Source organism: Macaca thibetana, chromosome 10 (assembly GCF_024542745.1).
Source record: "Macaca thibetana thibetana isolate TM-01 chromosome 10, ASM2454274v1, whole genome shotgun sequence".
Lineage (NCBI taxonomy): Eukaryota > Metazoa > Chordata > Mammalia > Primates > Cercopithecidae > Macaca > Macaca thibetana.
Genome location: NC_065587.1, coordinates 59,978,108 through 59,986,069, shown reverse-complemented (window position 1 = coordinate 59,986,069; position 7,962 = coordinate 59,978,108).

The following is a 7,962-nucleotide window of genomic DNA, read 5'->3' as shown; positions in this document are numbered from 1 at the left end:
AGGAACCTCAAGTTCAACAACGGTCTTGGTAACAAAACACAAACAGTTCCCTTGACACTCACAGGAAGGGGGATAGTGGGGTGTGGGAGCAATTGGCTTGCCTTCTAAAATGACTGAAAGCAAAATTTGAGTGAAGCCAATTAAATCCATGATATAAGGTAATTTTCACAAGACCTTCCTAGCAGAGAGAAGCAGTCATATTGAAGATCAATCACAGAAAACCAGAAGCATTTTGAAGTGGACTCATTAAATCTAACAAGGGGTTTTGGGATCCTGGGACGGAAGAGGACAGCAAAAGTCTATTAAATGTAATGTTTGTCCTGGTGAGTCTGGAGGCTATGAGAGCTCCTGTCCTTGTGCACTCATGAACTGGTTCAAAAGGCTAGGAGAGGAAGCAGGACTGAGGCTGCACCGTGCCCTGGGAGACAAGAGGAGGCAGAATATAAGGTGTGGGGCCAAAGTGGGCTCTGTTGCAGGCTCTGAGGTAGGAGAGATAATATTCAATTCAATCAGAGGCCTGATGAGGCTTGTCCAAGCCTGGCCACTAACCAAGAACCAAGATGAGCTGAGAGGAGGGAAGTTCAACTGGGGTTGAATGGACCAACCCATTTGACCTTGGGTATGTGGGAGGAAGACAACAGGAACACCAACTGCTACTGGGTCAAGCACCCTCTGAACTAAGACAGCGAAAACAGGAACAAGGCCAGCAGAGGCTTCTAAAGGGAAGCAACTGAATCTGGACTGTGATTAGTCATAGTATAGAGAACATGTTCATTGAATCATGAACGTGTATTGATTGCCTACTATATTCTAGGCTCTGTTCTAGGGACACAATGCCACAAGACAGTCAAGAGGGGGAGAGCAAGTTAAGCAACAGCTCCAAAATAATGTCATAAGTAACATGAAAGAGAAGTGTAGAGGAAGCTAAGAATATGCCTAATTAGTCTTATTAGTAGAGAAGGCCTCCTTCCTACCCCATTGACACCACCCTCATTTAGACAGCTGTCATTTTTCACCTAAACACTGCAACTGTTCTGCACTGATCTCTTCACATCTTCTCATGCACCTTTCCAGCACAGCCGATCATGTTACATGCCTACCTAAAGCCCTTTAATACATCCCACTACAAGGCAGATGCAATCAACATTCTTTAATATGACCAGCATGGCTCTGCTATATCTGTCTTGTCTCTTTCTCCAACTTATTTTCCTCTACTCTGTCATACTCTCTGAAATGAGGACATGCTAAGGAAAAGACATTCAGGCAAAGATGTGCAGAAAAGTAACAATATACAAGAGAAAACTTAGGGTGTAGATAAGAAAAAGTTCTCTCTAAAATCCACTTTCTTTAATACTCTGAGAAGGTGTGGTAGACAGAATTCTAAGATGTTCCCACCTCAAGATTTCCTACCCCTGGTATACACACACCTACTCTAAGTTATTAAAGCAAACACTAATCTAGCTGCTTCTGTGAAAGAATCATGCAAATGGAGTCAAGGTCCCAAATCAGTTGATAGGAAAGTTATCCCAGTGACCCTGGGATAATCACATGAGCCTGATATAAGCAGAGCATTTTATCCAGCGTCATGGAAGTTGGAGATTCAAAGCACAAGAAAGACTCAAGGCACCATTGCTGGCTTAAAGATGGAGGGGCCACATGACAAGAAGTGTAGGCAGCCTCTAGGAGTTCAGAATGTCCCCTGGCTGACAGCCAGTGAGGAAACAGGGGTTTCAGCTCAGCAACCACAAAGGAATGAATCTTGCCAACAACTGGTGAACTTGGAAGAGGACCCCAAGCCCCAAACAAGAACTCCAGCCCCTGCCTTGTTGACATCTTGATTTTTGCTGGGTGAAATTCTCAGCAGAGAATTTAGTTATGCTGGGCCCAGACTTCTGACTTACAGAAACTGTGAGATAATATACTGGTGTCATTTTTAAGCCACTAAATTTGTAGTAACACAGAAGTAGAAAACTAATACTTGAAGCAAAAAGAGAATTTAGCTTTCCAAAACGTTTAGGCATACAGGACTTAACTAAGTGTCCTCCTCATCATTGACCGATGCCCCACTCTGAGATTTTTCATCCAGACAGCTGCCCAAAGCATGAAGCAGGGATGTATATTACCTGTGTCCTTAGAAACAGGGCAGGGAGTATTTCTACTCTTAACTGCAACCCACATTTGAAAGTCTGATTTCTTGTAATATTGATATCTTTGTTCTTTCTGGAATGGAAGGGGTCACAGATATTTAGATTATTTTTGTGAACAACTAAGGGTGGGTAAAAGATGAAAATGGGCTGAAAGCTGGTGTTAGAGACATGGGTACTACTTACCTGTAGAATAAGCAAATAACTGCATTAATAAGTAAATAGAAAACTTCTAAGTTTACTACCCAAACCACAATTCTATAAGTTGGCATACACCAAAGTATTGAAAGTTGATTTGAAAGTATTGGCATAGACCAAAGCCCAAAGTGCTTGTAGAATTTAAAGGGACAACCAGAGTGACATCTCTTGGCAGATAGCATGGAAGGGAGACCTACATTCTCCATTAGAAAGGAACTGGGCTAATGTTGACATCTTACCTGTGGCATTGTTCTCCAAATATATGTAGCCTGAGAAAAGAAAGCTCTTTGTCAACTGAGAGTTGCTGGCCACTTGCCTAATCACCAGCCTTGCTTGTTTTAGAGAAATTTATTACCATAAAAAAGGGACAAATTGTAAAACTCAGACTTCAGTGTTGAAAAATTAGTTAGGCCTTTGGCCCTCTTCTCAGCATTTGCAAAGAATTTCCTTATATACTCAGTGATGCGGTTAGATACATGTACCTTAGAGAGTAGCACTCATATTGGAGCTTTTCCTTTTAATTTTTCTTCCACTTTTAATTTAGGTTCAGGAGGTATATGTACAGATTTGTTAAATGGGTAAATTGTGTGCTGCTGAGGCTGGGTGTATGAATGATCCTATCATGAAGGTAGTGAGCATAACCTTCCAACTCATTCCCCAGTTTCACTTTCCCCATCAAGCAGTCTCCAGTGTTCCCATCTTTGGGTCCACGTGTATTCAATGTTCAGCTCCCACTTATAAGTCAGAAAGTGCCACATTTGGTTTTCTTTCCTTCACAGCACTATTCACAATAACAAAGACATGGATGGAATTGACCAAGATGCCCATCAACGGTGGACTGGATAAAGAAAATGTGGTACATATACACCATGGGGATTTTTCAAAAGGGAAACTGTGTTAGAACTGAGCTGCCTTCTAGTCTTTCCAAAGAATGTATCAAGAGAATATTTGTTGGTATCAGAAAAGTCTTCCCATGAAGGCAACTTTGGGACTGGGAAAAATGTTCATATGGCAGACGAGGGAAAGCTAGGACAATCTAGTCAGAGGTTGCAGAAGGTGTAAAGACGGTGGCATGAATGACCATGGAGGATTAAAAAAACTGAAAGTCACTTTAGTATGCTTGGAGTACATTATTTAGTTAAAGGCAGGAAAAGAAGATATACGATTGGAGATGAACTTGGAAAAGTAGGTCTGACTCAGAGTCAAGGTAACCTTCATGCTTTCCTGAGCAGACTGGGCATTAGCCTGTAAGGACCAAATGATTTTTTACCAATGGTATGAAGTGAGTATTCTCATTTTGGAATGCTGCCCCTGAGGGTAGCAGTGTGAAGAATACATTGAGATGTCTAGGATGAGATCCCATTTTCTGGTTTTGCCAATGTCTGAAACTGAGATAAGGAATTAAATTGGGAGTGGCGGGGGTGGGGTGGGGGATACATTTAGTTTGCTTTTGGACATGTTAAATTGTGTTTGCCTGCATTGTACAAGTGAATATGTTGTGTTTCTGTTACTCAGGACATGGTCAATAATTGGAGATTCAGACTGGAGAGCTGTCACACTTAGCAGGGGCAGATTCATGAGCTTGCCTAGTGAAGCAGGTAGCAGGGTTGTTTATTTTTTCTGTAAATCAGGATATTCCTTTAGTTCATTTTGCATAGATCAATCACTCTTGAATTTTTGTTAATTAAGGCATTCACTCGTCAATCATTAAAAATTTAATGAGATCCTTCCATAATGGGCACTGTTCAGACACCAATGGTGTCATAGAAGACGAGATGGGAAAAGTCCCTAGCCTCATAGAGCTTCACTCCACAAAAAGATGAGGAAGAGTAACAAATCATAGAATCAAAAAATGTCAGATAGTGGTAAGTGCTATACAGAGAAATAAAACAGGTTAAGGAGATCAAACATTGCCATGGAGATAGTCATTCTATTTTAGGTAGTTTGGCCATGTAAATTGTCCTTCAGGACATGTCATTTGAGCAAAGATCTGCATGAGGCAAAGTATGAGCCAGTCAAGGTCTAAAGGAAGAAAAAGCGGAGTCTGAAAGGTATGAGTCAGGAATCAGACATTCAAGGAAATGAAAGAAGGTTAAGGACAAACAGAGATTTGTGAATGAGAGGCAGAGGAGTAGATGAGAATCAGGCAGAGGACTGATCATAACAGAACTTGGGGCTAGGGTTACTGAGTTTGGGTGAGACAGAAACCACTGTAGGGCTCCAAACAAAGCAGTAATGTCATCTAATGTTTATTTGAAACAATTTTATTGGTATCCATGGTTAATAGGGAGTGTGATAAGAGATTAAAGTTATTATTACTACTATTTACCTGTTCAGTCACCCACTCATATATTCTAGAAACATATTCTGAAAACATACTCTATGCCAAGGATTGTGATAGACATTGGGGGCACAAAAACTAGTAAGAGGCAGTCATTTCCTTCAACAATTTGCAGTATTACAAGTAAGTATGCGTACATCACACTTGACACTGGAGATTTTTGCACCTACTTCCCATTCCATGCCGTTTACCTCACATACTGGAGGTAGAATTATTTAAACACCATGTAGCCTGGCATATTTTTAGCATCTTAGGAAGACCCTCATTGGATTTATGTATTTTATTATGTAGTTATTCCCACTTCTCACTCTCATTCTCCTCCTCCTAATATTCTTCATGTATCTAGTTTTATTTTTATAACTTCTTTCAAAATGTGTGTTCTAGTTTTGCAGTGACTTGTATTTCTTTCAAAATATATGTTTCAGACCAGCAGTAGAGAGTGTATGTAATTCATTAGATTATATTTTAGAGGAAAAAATGTCCCCGGGTATTGCTGATACCTACCCCAGCTCAGAACTTTTCAAAGTGGGAGGTACTAAACTTCAGTGATGTGTTTGTAAACTTACTCCCTTGGGGGAAAAACATCCTGATTTGTAGCATTTGCTGATTTTCATGATGTGAATGTTTCCACCATGACCAATCTCAGGCTAAGAAAGATTTAACAACCAGGCTGCAAAAATCCTGAATAGTGAGCAAATGGCTGAAGCCAGTTCCAGCATACTGCTGTTATGTCCTCAATCCCACCTGCGTAAGTACCTAATGAGGACATTAGGTACTGCTCGTAAGAATAGGTCATCCTAGTTCAATGTGTCCTAAACAGGTAACAGGAACTTTCAGTGTACCTAGATAAAGTCAGGTGGGTGTTCCAGAATCCCTGATAAGCCCATCTAACGGTAAGTGACACAGCTCCTTTTCTTTCAAGGATAGTTTTTAAAGTTTGTTACCGGGTTTCTCGTGTGCACCATGGTAGAAGCCAACTGTTTTGTCCTGACACTGTGAACAATTCCTAGCCAAGTTAGAAGGATGCTCATGGCCATTCTATTGCCTCAAAAATGTTTACCATCCTTGGGTTACATTGTTTCCTGGAGCCAGGATCTGCAGGTGATAACTGAAGAGTACAGTTGGGAGGACAATGGATCTTGAGAATTTAGAAGATATTTGGATTTTAGAAAGTCTTGGAAGACAGAAGCTGAATCATTTCCAGAAGATCCAAAGGTTGCTTCTTTTGAGTAGTGCAATTTCCATATGGGCTTGTGATATCTCAAAAATACAGGTAGTCTTCCTCCTTTAAGACTATAAATGGTAAAATGCAGTTACTGAGAAGTAGGCATCATCATCATCATCATCATCATCATCATCATCATCACAGTCTAAACATGTTGCATGTTTAATTGCGAGGATTACAGTAGAGAATCTTGTAATCATCATAATAACCTGATAAGTTTGTCTTAGTATTTTCTCCATATTATAAATTAGGAAATCAGACTCAGAGAAGTTAAGGAACAGATCCAAAACCATGCAAGATGGCACAATGTAGCTGGGGTTTGAAACCAGACTACCTGTGCCCAGAGCTCTCATTTTCCCCGCTCTATCATACTGCTTCCCAATGGTCTTCATGGTGCCTGATTCATAGTGGGTGCTCCAAATATATTTATGGAATGAATAAAAACAAATAAATGATAGCGTGACTTCTAAGAGAAATAATTAAGTTTGGAATATATAGACTTTTAGAGTTTTTAATGTAATGAAAGGCCATGTATATAAAGCCACAGCAAAATGTTCTGCTGTGAACCTTGAAAATTGAGTTCTTCCTTGGAAAAAAAAAAAAAAAGTATGAGCTTAAGGTAATTGTCCTTTTATAATGTTGTGCTTGTCGTAGTGCCAGCATCTACACTTTTCCCCTAGAGATAAGATTAAAATGCCAAATTTTCATGATTATAAGATGATTACAGAATAAGTGCTGATGGAAGAATCGTAAAATAGGAGAGTCTGTATGCCTTCCCTACTAGTTAAGGACATTTTCTTTCCTTTTTTTTTTCCTGCAAGAGATATACCGCATAAGGATTTTCTTCCATGTTCCCACTGTATGGACTCTTTTTCTCTGGATTATTATTCACCCTCTGATTGGTTGTGACATGTGTTTTTAGACAGGAACACTTGTGAGTGCTCCAGCACCATTCAAAAGGTAGTTTATCCCAGCTGGACTGAAAACACTAGGAAAGTTTCACATTGAAGGATGGTTGCCTTTGTTGTAATAAAATTACATACTTTTCCTACTTCCAAGAACTCTTCCCAGTGATTAGAAAGGATTCTGCACAAGAAAACTTTGGCCAATGTGAAAATTGAGGTTTCCATTACATATGTCAACGTAATTGTCATGTGAAGTTTTAACTGTTCCGCTTATTTATTTGCTCATTACATCTAAAGGGAAAGCAATAATGGAGGGGACAATCGGTCCTGACTGCATCTGTTTAATCCAGAAAGCTTATTTTTTATTTAAAATAAAAAGCTTCAGAAAGAGAACTGCAGGCGTAGCATCCATCCCTTGCTCTTTTGTTTCGCATTTCAGTGGGATGCAGACAGACCTGTGAGGCATGTTGCAAAACACCAGCAAGAGATCCAAGGCTCACTCCTGGGGCTGACTCTGATTAGACCCTTGCTGACCACAGTTCAAGTAGATGAAAAGGGTGAGTGTATTCTGATGGAATTCTCCTCTGGTTTTCCCTCTGGGGCTGATGGGAGGGGACAAGTCCATTTGTCCTGTTTTACAAGTGCAATGTCTTTCGCTCTTAAAAAGGAAGAGCTTGCCACATGCCATATACCCCACTATTAGTCAAGCAGTGGAAACAACTCAATACAGACTAAAAAGTACAATGCCCAAAGGGACACCATCAATCCTTTATTACCACAACTTCCTCGTTCTTGAGTTGTTTATATTGATTTATCTTTTGCTCAGGTAGAGTGACTTAGAGTAATTTTCTCAGCAAGAGAACAGGGATCGCCTCTGTTCTGAGCCTTTGCCAGCCTGAGAAATATTTCCCTCTGCCCTCATACTGAATAACTAGGCAGGGAATTTTCAGGCCATAATCTTTTTCCCTCAAACTCTGTAGTTTTTGTTCCTAATTTTGATTTTGACCAAAAGGTGAAGAAGCAAAGAATTTTAAGTTTTTTCTTCCTTCCTTTTTCCTTCCTTCCTTCCTTCCTTCCTTCCTTCCTTCCTTCCTTCCTTCCTTCCTTCCTTCCTTCCTTCCTTCCTTCCTTCCTTTCTTTCTTTCTTTC